This window comes from Euprymna scolopes, chromosome 23, assembly GCF_053919585.1.
Source record: "Euprymna scolopes isolate OS-2025 chromosome 23, ASM5391958v1, whole genome shotgun sequence".
NCBI classification, from domain to species: domain Eukaryota; kingdom Metazoa; phylum Mollusca; class Cephalopoda; order Sepiida; family Sepiolidae; genus Euprymna; species Euprymna scolopes.
The window spans coordinates 86,536,775-86,551,774 of NC_136504.1; the positions used below are offsets into that span (position 1 = coordinate 86,536,775).

At 35.5% G+C, this 15,000-nt stretch overlaps 1 long non-coding RNA gene across 3 annotated transcripts in view; it reads right to left on the minus strand.

Moving 5' to 3' along the window:
- LOC145245707 (uncharacterized) overlaps positions 1–15,000 on the minus strand; it is an 839,291-nt gene that overhangs the window by 760,095 nt on the left and 64,196 nt on the right. For all 3 annotated transcript variants that reach the window (XR_013863021.1, XR_013863020.1, XR_013863019.1), the window contains exon 2: positions 14,896–14,997. This is a non-coding gene — a long non-coding RNA (uncharacterized LOC145245707). The remainder of the gene's footprint in view (positions 1–14,895; positions 14,998–15,000) is intronic.

A 15,000-nucleotide genomic window follows, 5' to 3' on the forward strand; every position in this document is an offset into this window, starting at 1 on the left:
ATCAACAGGTATTTGATAAGACAGGACGCGTTCGTAATGAATATTTCCTTTAAGAACACAACTTAACCATAATACGTGACTTTTGCATTTTAAACTTTGATAAAGCTATATGTAAATAAATTTATATAATCAACGGTAGGTTATCTACAGTGCAATGTACACTACGCTGTATCATGGACATAGTTATTGACACAGGAGACGTGCGGTTTCACGGCAGTTGTTCCGTAACTGGAGCAGGCAACCGATCAACGTTTGAATAAGGGCGATTTCAATGGTTTGGATGACAATAAAAGAGCGCGAAACATTCATTGAACCTCATTCAACCCCTGGCAACGATGCTTATCTGCTTATATATATATATATATATATCTCATGATTATATCACTGACAGACGTTAAAAAAGCATTAAAAAAATAAATGGTTAAATTTCAACAGCACTTCTCGCAGTCAACGGTAGCCGAATAGATTGGGTATTTGCTAATGAAGCCAGAGATCGGTTCTGTTTCCAGGTTCGACTATCGACCTGTGTTAATCGTGACACCCTGCACTGAGGATGAAACCCTAGTGTCTGTAGGTATTTAATAATTATTATAGTTAATAATTATATATATATATATATATATATATATACACACACACACATGCAGAGAGAGAGTAAATATTGTGGAACCAACTTTAAAGTTCTAAAGAAAAATAACTTCATACCGAGTCAGAAGACGCCTATTAATGACGAGCGACATACAATAAAAAATATATCAATTATAATATTTATTTAATCACACCAGATACATGAGAATACGTCAGATAATATCGATAGTCATTCACTTCAAATGAACAGATATTGGTTTAGAATCTCTTAGCAATCGATACCCCAGTTACGTCTGTATTGAATGAAAGACAAATGGAAGCTTGGGCGTTGATTGCTATTGATTTATTATCTTTTTGTATGAGAACTCGATTTCCTCTTCATATCAACACACATGATACCATGTCTGCTCTTGGTATCTAGACGGAAAAACCGAAGCAAACATGTTAAGACAATAAGTATGCCAAGTGTTTGGTAAAAGTTTATTAGTTCCAGACTTAAGATTGTCTTCAAAGTCGAAAAAATAACTAACGCCTTACACCACCGACTCGCAAAACCTATTGACACTTTACCCCGCTAACTTGCAAAATCAATTGGTGTATTACACCAACAAATCCCAAGACAAATTGACGCTATAATCAACCAAATCGTGAAACTTAATGACGCCTTACAAACTCATTAAACAAATTGACGCTATACCCTACCAGCTCACTGACGTAAACTTTTGGGTTATCATTCAGGGTTTACAACTCAATTGAACTTTCCCATCGAGTAAAAGATACCGATGCAAATAGAATTGTTAAACTTCATGCAATTATGTGTTGTCAACGAAGCATATGTTGCATTAAGATGACCGCTCTGAAGCAGCGAAAATGGGGAGAAGATTTCAATGTGACTGGAAAGTAATGCATCTTAAGAGTGGCTTTTCTCCCCACATTTTTAATACATGCATTTAAAGAATCTTTACAGAAATTTTTATCAAAATAAAATGAATGTGAATAAATTTGTTTATAAACTCAAAATATTCTGTGAACGAACTGAAGTAATATTAATCTATTGTCGTTAAAGGATTATATGGACTGAATGAATTATGCCTTCTAGGAATATTCGTTTTGTTAAGAGAATGTAGGGATGTGAGAAGTCTGAATGGTTATATATAAAGCCAAATAAGAAAACAGTTAAATTCACATAAAATGAAAAATAGTGGGTAAAGATAACTGCAATCAGAAAAAAAGTTTAAACAAAACGCTCTAGTTTTCAAATTGTAAGATTGAAAAGAATATAGAAGCAAAAATAAATTTATAAAACGTTCAAACCCGAAAAACGAACGGTCAAACCCGAAAAACGAACGGTCAAACCCGAAAAACGAACGGTCAAACCCGAAAAACGAACGGTCAAACCCGAAAAACGAACGGTCAAACCCGAAAAACGAACGGTCAAACCCGAAAAACGAACGGTCAAACCCGAAAAACGAACGGTCAAACCCGAAAAACGAACGTTCAAACCCGAAAAACGAACGTTCAAACCCGAAAAACGAACGTTCAAACCCGAAAAACGAACGTTCAAACCCGAAAAACGAACGGTCAAACCCGAAAAACGAACGGTCAAACCCGAAAAACGAACGGTCAAACCCGAAAAACGAACGGTCAAACCCGAAAAACGAACGGTCAAACCCGAAAAACGAACGGTCAAACCCGAAAAACGAACGGTCAAACCCGAAAAACGAACGTTAACCCCCACCCCTCCTAAAAATCGAGAGTTAAAACCAAAAACAAACGTTAACATCGATAACAAACGTTAAAACTTTAAACGAACGTTAAAACGAAAAAAAACAAACGGTAAAGGTGGGCGTTAAAACAGGAAGGGGTCACTAAAACTAAGGAAAGTAAAAATAATGCAAATAAAACTAAAGCAAAGAAAATAATGCACTTACAAAAGAGAATGAAAAACTGATATTAAATCCTACCCCAGCTATTATTCAGAACCAAAATTATAGCAAAAAATTACTTTCCTGTTATGACCATGGGAGTACCCGTCAACCTAGATATCCCAACAGGAAACTTAAGTTAGAACGCTGCCCATATTTTTCCAAACTTTGGTAACGATTTGTTTAACGATGTGGATCTAAGGCTGTACAACAAACTTAACCGAAAACAGTTCAAGAAACTTTAACAGCTGACTACTCGAATAACACAGGGACGACATGAACTTTCTTACGTTGGTTGATTCGAAAAGTTTAATCATTATCCCTTAAGTGTTGATGCTTATGAGATTATGATTCTTGCCTAAAATCTCCTTGTGAGTCAAAATAATCTTCCTCGAGATCTATGAAACAGATAAAGGATAACCCGTGCATTTCCAGACACTGTGTCGATGAAACATTAACAGAGTTACCTTCCAAAATACTAGACTTTTGAATAGAAATCCAGAAAATGCGGTAAATGCATCTGCGATGCAACAATTCAAGGCAAAGTTGGACAGGTGCTCGGTTACTCTATTCTCTGTCAATTTCGAACACCTCGTACGTATATGACAACTGAAACACTTGTTTTATTTGAGAAATTCATTGAATAACAAAAAATGATTGGCATAAGAGTGAAAGAAAACATGGAAATTGTTTTAAAATAGAAAACAAAAATTTACAAAAGTTAAAAACGATGAAAGAAAATTACGTATAAAAATAGCTAAAAAGATAAGGAGTTAAATAAAAAAACGTAGTGGCATGTTAGACAAACGAACAACAAAATAAAGGAATGTGAATGTAAATAAAAGCAGTTCTTTGAGGTTGAGTTTCAACAAAAGTGCAAAAAAGTGTCATAAAAATTGATGTCACATCTTTATCCTGAAATAAAGCAAAACTTATATTTCTAAAATTATTTTTGATAAAAACCATTGCTGTATTAAAAATGTATAACGTTCCGTATACATCGGTCAATCAATGGAAAACTGTGCAAAAAATGATAGAGTTAAAAGATGAGAGTCAAATAGAAGAAAAGTAAACGGAGGCGAAAATGATAAAACATTAAAGGGGGAGACTAGATGACAAATTGGTAAACGCACACAAAATGATCAATAGGAAATAGCACACAAGATGGCCAACAGGAAAGAAAACGCAAAATTGACAAGGAGAAAAGGCACAAAAGATTAGTCATGGGAAAGGACACTCAAGAAACCCAATGGGAAAGGCCACACAAGATGACAACTAGAAAATAGCATGCAAGATGGCCAATGATAAATGCCACACAAGATGCCTGATGACGAAAAAGACAAGATTAATGGGAAAGAGCACACAAGATTACCAATGCTATAGAGCACATAGGGTGGCCAATATGATATAGTACACAAGATGACCAGTGTGAAAGCACATACGTTGACCAATAGGAAACGGTACGCAGGATGACTAATGCGAATTTTATGTTCAGTGCAAAACGGGACACATGATCAGTGTGAAAGGGCACACAAAATGACTAATGGGAAAACTCACACTGGGTAACCAATAGAAAAGGACACTTTTGCTAATGGAAATGTGCGCACTAGATAACTAATTGGATAGGCCACAAAAATGATCAATTAGAACGGGCACACAATATGATTAATGGAAAAGGCCAGACAAGATAAATAAATAAAGGAAGACAAAAATGATCAATGGAAAAAGACAATGCCAATGAAAGGCAAGATGGAAAATAAGGGAACGCAAAATGACCAGTAGAAAGGACACAGAAAATAACCAATGGGAATGGGCATAGAAATTGATTAATGTGAAATGGCACACAAGATGACCAATAATAAAAAGCACGCAGAATTACCAACGGGAAAGGGTGCGCAAGGTGGCCAATGAAATATAGCTGACAGTGTGGTTGGTTGCTTTTGTTTTACGGCATATTAACCTTTTTCAGGTTATTTAATGCTGAATCTAGTTATTGAGGAACGATATTTAATGGAGTAAATTTTTTGAAAGTCAGATTCTATTTAACCCATAGTTGGGACCCTAACAGGTACTACCACTCCGGGTCAGAGTGGACCTGGGAGCAACGACAATTAAAGGGCGGCTTCATACTCCAAGGCCCGCAAGGTGGGGCCTCACCATCGGATGTAGTTTAGCTGACAGTGTGAGAAGATACACAAATGTAAACCGACGGTAAAACTGAAAGAATGAAAAGGGTCATACAGAATAAAACGCAAAAGGAAAACGTAAATAGGCAAAGTTTGTAAAAATAGAAGAAAACCAAACGAAACATGGGAAATAATTCGCAATGGCATAACAGAAAACGAACGACAAGAAAACAATGAAATGGCAGTAGACAAGAAGGAACAGAAGGAATGGCGAAGAAAAAGATAGTGAGAAAAGTGGACAAATGAAATATATCAGTGAACAAAAAAGTTGGTAGTTTTTTTTGTTTTACGGCATATCAAACCTTTTCAAGTTATTTAATGCCGAATCCAAAGATTTGGAAGAAAAATTTTTGTAATAGAATATATTAGTTTTCAAGTCGGTTTCTATTTAACCCATAGTTGAGACCCTAACAGGTACTACCACTCAGGGTAAGAGTGGACCTGGGAGCAATGGCAATTAAAGGGTGGCTCCACACTCCCCAAAGCCCGCAAGCTGAGGCCCTCACCATCGGATATAGTTTAAGGTCATATCCAGGTCCAAAAAAAAAGTGTATAAAGTATGCAAACATTAGAAAGAATTAACGTGATGAATAAAGAAACGAAAACAAGTGTAGCATGCATAGTGCACACTGAACAAGGCATAAAATTTACTAATAACTAAGTTTAGCATTTGCCACAATTTAGATAAAGGGTGGACAAAGACGGGGAGAGCGGGGGACAAAGACGGGGAGAGCGGGGGACAAAGACGGGGAGAGCGGGGGACAAAGACGGGGAGAGCGGGGGACAAAGACGGGGAGAGCGGGGGACAAAGACGGGGAGAGCGGGGGACAAAGACGGGGAGAGCGGGGGACAAAGACGGGGAGAGCGGGGGACAAAGACGGGGAGAGCGGGGGACAAAGACGGGGAGAGCGGGGGACAAAGACGGGGAGAGCGGGGGACAAAGACGGGGAGAGCGGGGGACAAAGACGGGGAGAGCGGGGGACAAAGACGGGGAGAGCGGGGGACAAAGACGGGGAGAGCGGGGGACAAAGACGGGGAGAGCGGGGGACAAAGACGGGGAGAGCGGGGGACAAAGACGGGGAGAGCGGGGGACAAAGACGGGGAGAGCGGGGGACAAAGACGGGGAGAGCGGGGGACAAAGACGGGGAGAGCGGGGGACAAAGACGGGGAGAGCGGGGGACAAAGACGGGGAGAGCGAGGGACAAAGACGGGGAGAGCGAGGGACAAAGACGGGGAGAGCGAGGGACAAAGACGGGGAGAGCGAGGGACAAAGACGGGGAGAGCGAGGGACAAAGACGGGGAGAGCGAGGGACAAAGACGGGGAGAGCGAGGGACAAAGACAGGGAGAGCGAGGGACAAAGACAGGGAGAGCGAGGGACAAAGACAGGGAGAGCGAGGGACAAAGAGACGGAAGGGGGGATAAGAAAAGAGTAGCGATGAGAAGAAGAGAGACAGGGATATGAAAGGAGAGAAAGGGGAATAATGAGAGTGAGAAGAGAAAGAAAGGGGCGGATAAGAGAAATAGGATTTAGGAGTAAATTAGGAAGGAGTATGGGAAAGAATGGATAAGGACAGAAAAAGGGATGACAGAGGGAGAGAGAGGGGAGAATAAATAGAGAAAGGGGAATATGGAAAGGAAACAAAGATCAAAACGGAGAGAAGGAAGGAGGGAGATATGAACATTTCTATTTTAACGTCTCGTTTCTAGGTCTAATAGCATAAAGATTGTCAGCAAATACAGACTTAGAAAAAGCAATACACTTTCACACATAAAAGAAACGTATTTTACTGTAGGTTTGCCTGCTTGTTAAAGACGTAGAATTCGACATGAATGATCAATTTATCTATACAAAGTTTTCTAACGACGTCCTTTTAATTTTGTTTTTGAAAAGGTGCCCCAAAGCAATCAATTCGTCTTTCATACGGCTGTCTTCAATTGCTAGCCGCCATCTTTATTTTCCGTCACGTACGTTACTAGCTGGTTCGAAGTAAACATTATGAATCTTAGATTGACCTCATCACAGAAACCAGCTTATGGCCCATTTTATTAATCACCACTTAATTTAATCCAGACACCCATCAACGGTCAGCGATGTCTTGCTAGCGCTCAACAGACGCCTCTCGCTGGTCTGGCACCTAGCTGAAACGAGGCAAGTATAAAGCTGTCGTCACATAATGCGATAACAGCACGTCTTTCCTCAACCCTTCCTTATACAAGGAACCCCCATTCAGTCTCAAGAGAGTCTATACCACTTGTAAGGCCACATCTGAGAAATTGTGATGCAAAGGTTGCACAATTGTGCAACCACACTTCCCCACCTGCATGAAATCCAGGGTGATTACTAAAAATACAGCGATGAGCAGAGATTTCTCATGATTACCTCTTTATAAAATTTATTTATTACGGAACAGGATCAAATCGCTTAACTTCTCTATACAACAATTCTTAGTAATATATAGATAAACCATATATAAGCACATACGGCTTAATTACGTTGACACCGTGATTTTCATTAGATCACCTAAGTTAAGCAAGGCTGCACTTGATTAGTACAAGATTGGTGGCATTTGATAATTCAAGGTGGTGTATGTATTTAGCTATGTATAATACTTCATAATACTATGCCTTCAAACTGCTGGATAAATCTGGGCGAGGTGTCGTACACATTAGCTTTCCTCTACGTATTTCCATAAAGGGGACAGAGCTTCTCAGTCGTCGTGGAATTCTTGTTCTTGCATTAGGAAAAACCAAGAGACCATTATAAAATGTTTAAATGGCCAATTGGAGAGAGGAAATGTATGTTCTCCGTGTTTGAACGGAGAAGGAGAACTTTACTGGAATGTGCGAATATCTACGTATCTCATAGATATCAAGTCTAAGTCTCAGGTAGAGGATCTCTTGATTTCTAATAACTTCGACTGAAAAAATGCAACAAGTTTAACTGGCAATAGTGAAATCAAAAATCTATCAAAAATATAAAATATCATATATATATATATATATATATATTTTATATTTTTTATATGTATATATATATATATATATATATTTTTATATGTATATATATATATATATATATATATATATATATATGTATGTGTGATCACGCATGTGCTTTTCCCCCCATTTACGTATGTGCATTTGCTGTACATATTTATGCGTGTGCTTATATTTGTGTTACTTATTAAAAATGTTTTTTTTTCTATTATTTAAGTTACTTACTTAAGCCTTCACCTATTTTATTTTATTTCACTAAAATAAACCTGTAACGTATAATTTCTACCTGCCCGGCTATTTATTTATATATATATTATATTTAATTATATATATCATTACACTATCAAAATAAACCTGTAAAGTATAATTCATTAACTTATTTTTCCTTTTCTTTTTCTTTCCATTTTATAAACAATAAATATCTTTCAATCTCTCCCCGCCCGGCTAAATTACTTTAAACCCCATTTTCAACCCGATCCTTCACCTATTTTATTTTACTTTATTAAAATAAACCTGTAACGTATTATTTCTACCTGCCCGGCTAATTTATTTATTATATTTAATTATATATATCATCACACTATTAAAATAAACCTGTAAAGTATAATTCATTAACTTATTTTTCCTTTTCTTTTTCTTTCCATTTTATAAACAATAAATATCTTTCAATCTCTCCCCGCCCGGCTAAATTACTTTAAACCGCATTTTCAACCAGTTCCTTCACCTATTTTATTTTATTTTATTAAAATAAACCTGTAACGTATTATTTCTACCTGCCCGGCTAATTTATTTATTATATTTATTTATATATATCATCACACTATTAAAATAAACCTGTAAAGTATAATTCATTAACTTATTTTTCCTTTTCTTTTTCTTTCCATTTTATAAACAATAAATATCTTTCATTCTCTCCCCGCCCGGCTAAATTACTTTAAACCCCATTTTCAACCCGTTCCTTCACCTATTTTATTTTATTTTATTAAAATAAACCTGTAACGTATTATTTCTACCTGCCCGGCTAATTTATTTATTATATTTAATTATATATATCATCACACTATTAAAATAAACCTGTAAAGTATAATTCATTAACTTATTTTTCCTTTTCTTTTTCTTTCCATTTTATAAACAATAAATATCTTTCAATCTCTCTCCGCCCGGCTAAATTACTTTAAACCCCATTTTCAACCCGTTCCTTCACCTATTTTATTTTATTTTATTAAAATAAACCTGTAACGTATTATTTCTACCTGCCCGGCTAATTTATTTATTATATTTAATTATATATATCATCACACTATTAAAATAAACCTGTAAAGTATAATTCATTAACTTATTTTTCCTTTTCTTTTTCTTTCCATTTTATAAACAATAAATATCTTTCAATCTCTCCGCCCGGCTAAATTACTTTAAACCCCATTTTCAACCCGTTCCTTCACTAACATTAACTTTCCAACCTGTTGCCATGGTGATCCTTTAAATTAACTGTTACTTATGCCGTTATCAACAAAAGTAGCGTCTTTTAAGTTTAAACTGTTAAAAAACACGTATATAAGAATTTACACATAATTAATATTTAATTATAAACCCCTCTCTTTTTTTAATACACTCCTACTACTTTAAACTCCAACGTCCTCTCCCCACCACTCCCCCTTCTTTTCTAACTCCCCTTTATCTACGATCTTTCCATTTTTATTTGACTTTATAACTTAGTCCATCTATGAATTCTGATGATGCTAGTTGGATTTTTCCTCTCTTTGAGGATTTTCCTCTAGTTGAAACAATTTGTAAACTCATTCTGGACTCACAGTAATAAATTTCCTATATATATATATATATATATATATTAATTACATTTTCACCCCAAACAAGGCAAATTGCCACTTTGGTGTAGGGGGCTACTATCAGGGGCAACAACTACTGGGGTACTATGTAGGGATTTGGGCAGCAAGATGTCGGTTCACGTTCCACTTGAACTTCTGAACGTCAGTACTGTTGGGGAAGCAGGGACCTTGAATGGAATTCCAGAGTCTAGCGGTTCTGGGGAAGAAACTATTGGAGTAAAAAGATTTTTTACATCTAGGGATCTCTACAGTGTGGGGTTGGGATTTAGCAGCCTGTCGGGTTTGTCGAGGGTGCTCACGTCGTGGGGGGACAAGTGATTGCAGTTCGTCAGAGCATTCACCACTAAAATACTTGTAGAAAAGGCAGAGGGATGCAACATTTCGTCGATGGGACAGAGGCTGAAGCTTAGATGCCAGTTCAGGGCATATATATATATATATATATATATATATATATATATAGTAAATATATAATATAAAATATAAAAATATCAAGTGGTAGTCCCAGGTAGAGGACTTGATTTCTGAGAGAACTTCGACTGAAAAACATAAAACAAGTTTAACCGGCAATTGCGAAATCAAAAATAAAACGCACGAAATAATGTTACTTAACATTTTAGAAATTTCGATCAGCATAGTTTTATTTAAGCTTTTTATTAATCGAATAAGCCGATATATATCAGTGTGGACTTTATTTACTTCAATACGTCCATACTGATATTTGTATGTTCCGGAATTTTGATAGTTATATTATGTTTAACACTACAGGTTTATACGCAGTTATTCAGCGGTGTTGGTGCACTACCTTATGTGATTTTTATCTTCACCCATATTTTACTACTTCACGGCTGACACAAATATAAAATCTCTTAAAACAATACGCTACTTTGTATTCCTAATAGAGAGTAAGAAACTAGGATAAATGCATTAATGTATTTTTATTAGCAAAATAAAACTTACTTTATAAAATATAGGTGCTTTCAGCTAGTGTCGAATAACCATTTATATCTACCTTATGTGTATTATCAACTAAAACTGGCACCCGAGTAAAAATATTTATCTTCTGTCTATATGATGGTATACTAATTTCTTTACATAAATCCAGTTTTAAAATATTAATTGGCGATACAATGGAATCTACTTAAAGCGGACAAATGTGTTCTGTTATCAAGCTAGACTTAAGTTCTTATCAATTTGAGGTATTTTGTGTCAAACCTGTAGCACTATGGAGATGAAATTGCTCGATTCCAGCGGCTTTCCAAACTGTAGCTCCACACAAATGCTCAAGTATTGTGTAGATAACACGGAGCAGCGATAGGCGTTTTTACTGCATCTACGTTTCATAACGGTTGTAAAATTTATTAAGTGACAGCGCATTACTATTTAGGATTTAGCAATCTTTCAGCTTTTTTTTTATAATTATATACAAGACTGTAGTATAGCTGCATAGTAACTCCATGAGTTTTTCTCCGGCCCATCCTTTAGAGTAACGGATCCCTATTCGAAACATGTCTTTTGCGGTATAGTTATTTACGTAGACGTTTTAGGTTATACAAAAGAGTCAATAACTTGGTAAAAAATAAAGATTAGTTATAGCAAATGAAATAGAAATACATTTTCCACCTACCTATTTTAACACATCGAAATTGAAAATATTTTATTTCAGAATTGACTTTTGACAGAAGATGTCTCGTCGATACACAAAACACTATTGACAGCAGAGATCTTGCCTTGACTTTGTTAAACTTTGGGGTGATTTAGCTAGTGGTTTTGCTTAATGGGGGAATAAACACTAGGAATTAGGGTTAGTGGTTAAGTAAATATGTTTTTACCATCTTTTTCAGCTGAACACCTTTGTAGAGTCAAGCAATATTTCTGCGGCCATTTTGAAAGTCTCACACCAAGAATTTTTTATTGAATACATTTTTAAAAAAATAGATTCTAGACTTGAAAATTATACGGATCAGTGGAGAATTGCTTTATTCTTATTAACGAGTTTCAACTGTTAACTATTCTAAAATTTTACTAATTTTATTTTACTTCAAGGTAAAATTTAATAGTTCTATGTTTGTGGAAAATGTAAATTCGTTTGTTTTGTATTTACGTATTTATAAAAAAAACAAAAAAAAAAACACTGCGAGAGAATAGAATTCTTATTTAATCAGTATTTTTTTTTTGTTTTGCTTTTGAAATTCTCAAAAATGTACTTCCTGTGTCCGGGAATGTGCTTAGATAATTTCTGTATGGTAATGCTTCTGATAAGTCAAAAGTTGATAATGAAAAATCCGACTAAAAGAAACTATTTTGACCAAAGTTAACACTCTTAATCAGCCTAACATCAGAAGTGCATTTGATAAGTTTTATCACCGCACAAACAGAAGACTGGCGTATAAAATCAACAGTACGTTCTTTGATATAAGAGCGCGTTCGAAACGAACGTTTCCGCTTAGAGCAGAACTCAACTATGATACTTGACTTTTACATTTTAAACCTTAATTCAAGTTATAAAAAATACTTTTATAAAATCAATAGTAGGTTCTCTACAGTCAATTTAGACTACAACGTGGGCTAAGTCGCTGAAAGAAAGCATGCAGAGATTCCTCCTGGGTCAGCACAGTGGGTCTTCGACTAAAACACTATTTGAATATGCGCTTTCACCGATTTTGATGACAATAAAAATTTGGTAGTGTGTTACGTTCAATTTCGGGTAACGTTGGGTCTTCTGATACTTACAAATTATTCTAATTTATATCATTCAACTTATACAGAGAACATTGATAAGTAACCAAACTCGGTGATAAATAATTCCGCCCTTCCAAAAATTTGGAAATTGTTTTTCTTTTCGTCGCAAGAAAAAAAGAGTACTAGTGCACTTATTGATCCGTGCTGAAATGTTATTTAGAAAGCCATTTTAACATGGGGAGGGGGGGGTGTTTTGTACCTATTCTATACTTTAACCTTACAATTTAATAAAAACAAAACTTTAAATTTTAAAATACTATTTAAAATATAGCGCGGATCATTAAGTGCACTAGCACCGAAATAAGTTTGTCAGTAAGTTTTTATTTTTATTTTTTTTTGTTTTTGTTTTTTTACAAAGTCATATCAAGGTCTCAGGGCCACTCAAGGATAAAGTTTATTCTGTGTATTGTAGTCATTGGGACAGTTTCGTAATAATCGTTTGTGGAAGAAATTTGGTATAATTAGATCATTTACAAGGACGGCTGAACAAGAACTTGTTTACATTGGACTTGAAGATAATGATATTGTAGTTTTAAATATAAAAATGATACTTGTTTTATTAGTTATGGTTATATATATTTTTTTAATTTAAAAAAAAAAATAACATGGTTGCCAACCAAATATTTAAAAAAAAAGCAAGGGAGTAAAATTACATTAAATTTGAATAAAACCTGCCAGTACGAAAAAGCAAACGAACGATGTCGTTTTGATGCAAGTAGTCACAACGAAGCTGTCTGCACGTTGCTTAACGCCAACGATTCGACCGACGTTACGGTATTGGTAATAGCAGCCGTAGTATGTTACATGACTACCATGGCTGTGTTCAAAAGTGTCGTCGTCACGGTTTCTCTACGTTAATGGTATCGGCTGCAGTTTCAAACAACGGTGCTTACACACATATAGGCTATATATTAAGCTGCTCTTTTGTTAATGCTATGCTTATGGAAGTAATCTTAACGAGTGATAATTTAGTCCGCAGTAGAAGATATAATATACAACACTCAAAAGACTCGTACAGTGTCCAAATATATTATACAGAAATAGGCCAACTTGTACGAACCTTTTTCCACTCCGTGATATTTGTTCATATCACATTTCCCATATATAACGACTTGGTCCCCTCAGTCTTTAACAGACTGGTTACACACGAAGGGGTGCCTGCGCGTGAATGTCTTATTGGCAGGAGGTGTGCAGTCTCCAACCACGCCTCTCCTGAGTCGACACTTAAATACCAGTGGCAAGTGAAGTGTACAAGACTAGAAACAAATGCCGAGATAAGTGGAGAGCACATACCGCGCATAGCATCACCAAATGGCCACCCATTTGGTGATAACCAGGCTCGCCGTTGCTTAACTTCGGTGATCTGACGAAGAATATTTATAAACAGCATTATCTGTTTATTACTTTATGGGAGCTGTCTCAGAGTATACAACTTTACTATATAATCCCCACTTATAGATTCAAAATTGTTAAATATTAGTATACAATACTGAATATATATATATATATATATATATATATATATATATATATATATATATATATGATCATAACGCTAAACCATGACAATGTTTCGGAAGTCGGCTGGATTAACCAAGGTCTTCTTCAGGTGATTAAAACAAGTACACTTACTCTAGAAATTTCAGTCCTTAAAATTTAGCTTTTTAGAGGAATGTTTTTCAGCAACTGAAGATATTAGTAAATCCAACCAACTGTCCCAAGCATTGACATGTTCAGTGTTATGTAAAATATTTGAATACAAATAAAAAGCATCTTGCCCTTTTCTATTCAGCATTATATTCATAAATTCGTTAAATTCTTTGGTTATCAATTGAGTATGCTTAACCTGATATTTCTTCGTATTATTTGGACTATTATTCTTAGTTTTTCTTCATCACAACGTTTCGGCCGATGTAACCTCCGACCATCTTTAGGTTTATTCGCACTGGGTGGTATTAGTGAATAGTGAAAATTTGTTTTTGCTTTCTAACGAAGATAGCCGTTAGAAATTTAAATGCAAATAGCGCCAAGTCTATTTCTTTTTTTAATAGATCAGGGTCCATTCATACATTCATCATATATATTTCTGTGGGAATATATTTTCTTATAAATAAGAATCATTATTTAAGCCCAATATAATTACAGAGCAATATAGTGGATAAATGACAAAAGTATCCGTTTTTGCGCTACGAAACAGATACTGTCAAGAATAGTAAATGCAAACTGAACTAAGGGAATAAATTATAAGATAGACATAACTTGAATATAGTCTTGTTATTTATCATATATATATATATAACACATGCAGAGAAAGAGTTAGAGAATGTATTAAGAAAATGGGTGGAAATGAATAAAAGATTGATATTCAAGATCCTTAGATCCTACTCTTTAGTATCAAAATATTCTTTTTGGTTACAAATTTTTGCTCGAACGAACAAAATTGCTTTCGACCTGGATTATTCCACTCTCCTAAATCCAAACGTACACAATATAATTGTATTTTTGTAAACATTGTTCAACTCTTGTTTTGTTTGGGTTTCATACTTGCCATTCGGTCACAACAAAAACAAAAAATGGCGTCGAACAAAGCCAACAAACTAGTCACATACCTTCAGAACTTGTTGAACCTGCGATGGATTGTAGCCGTCCTCGTAGTAATGTTCTCCGAAGTCCTCGACGCTTCACTTTGAGTCGCATAAGTGCTTGGCCCACTG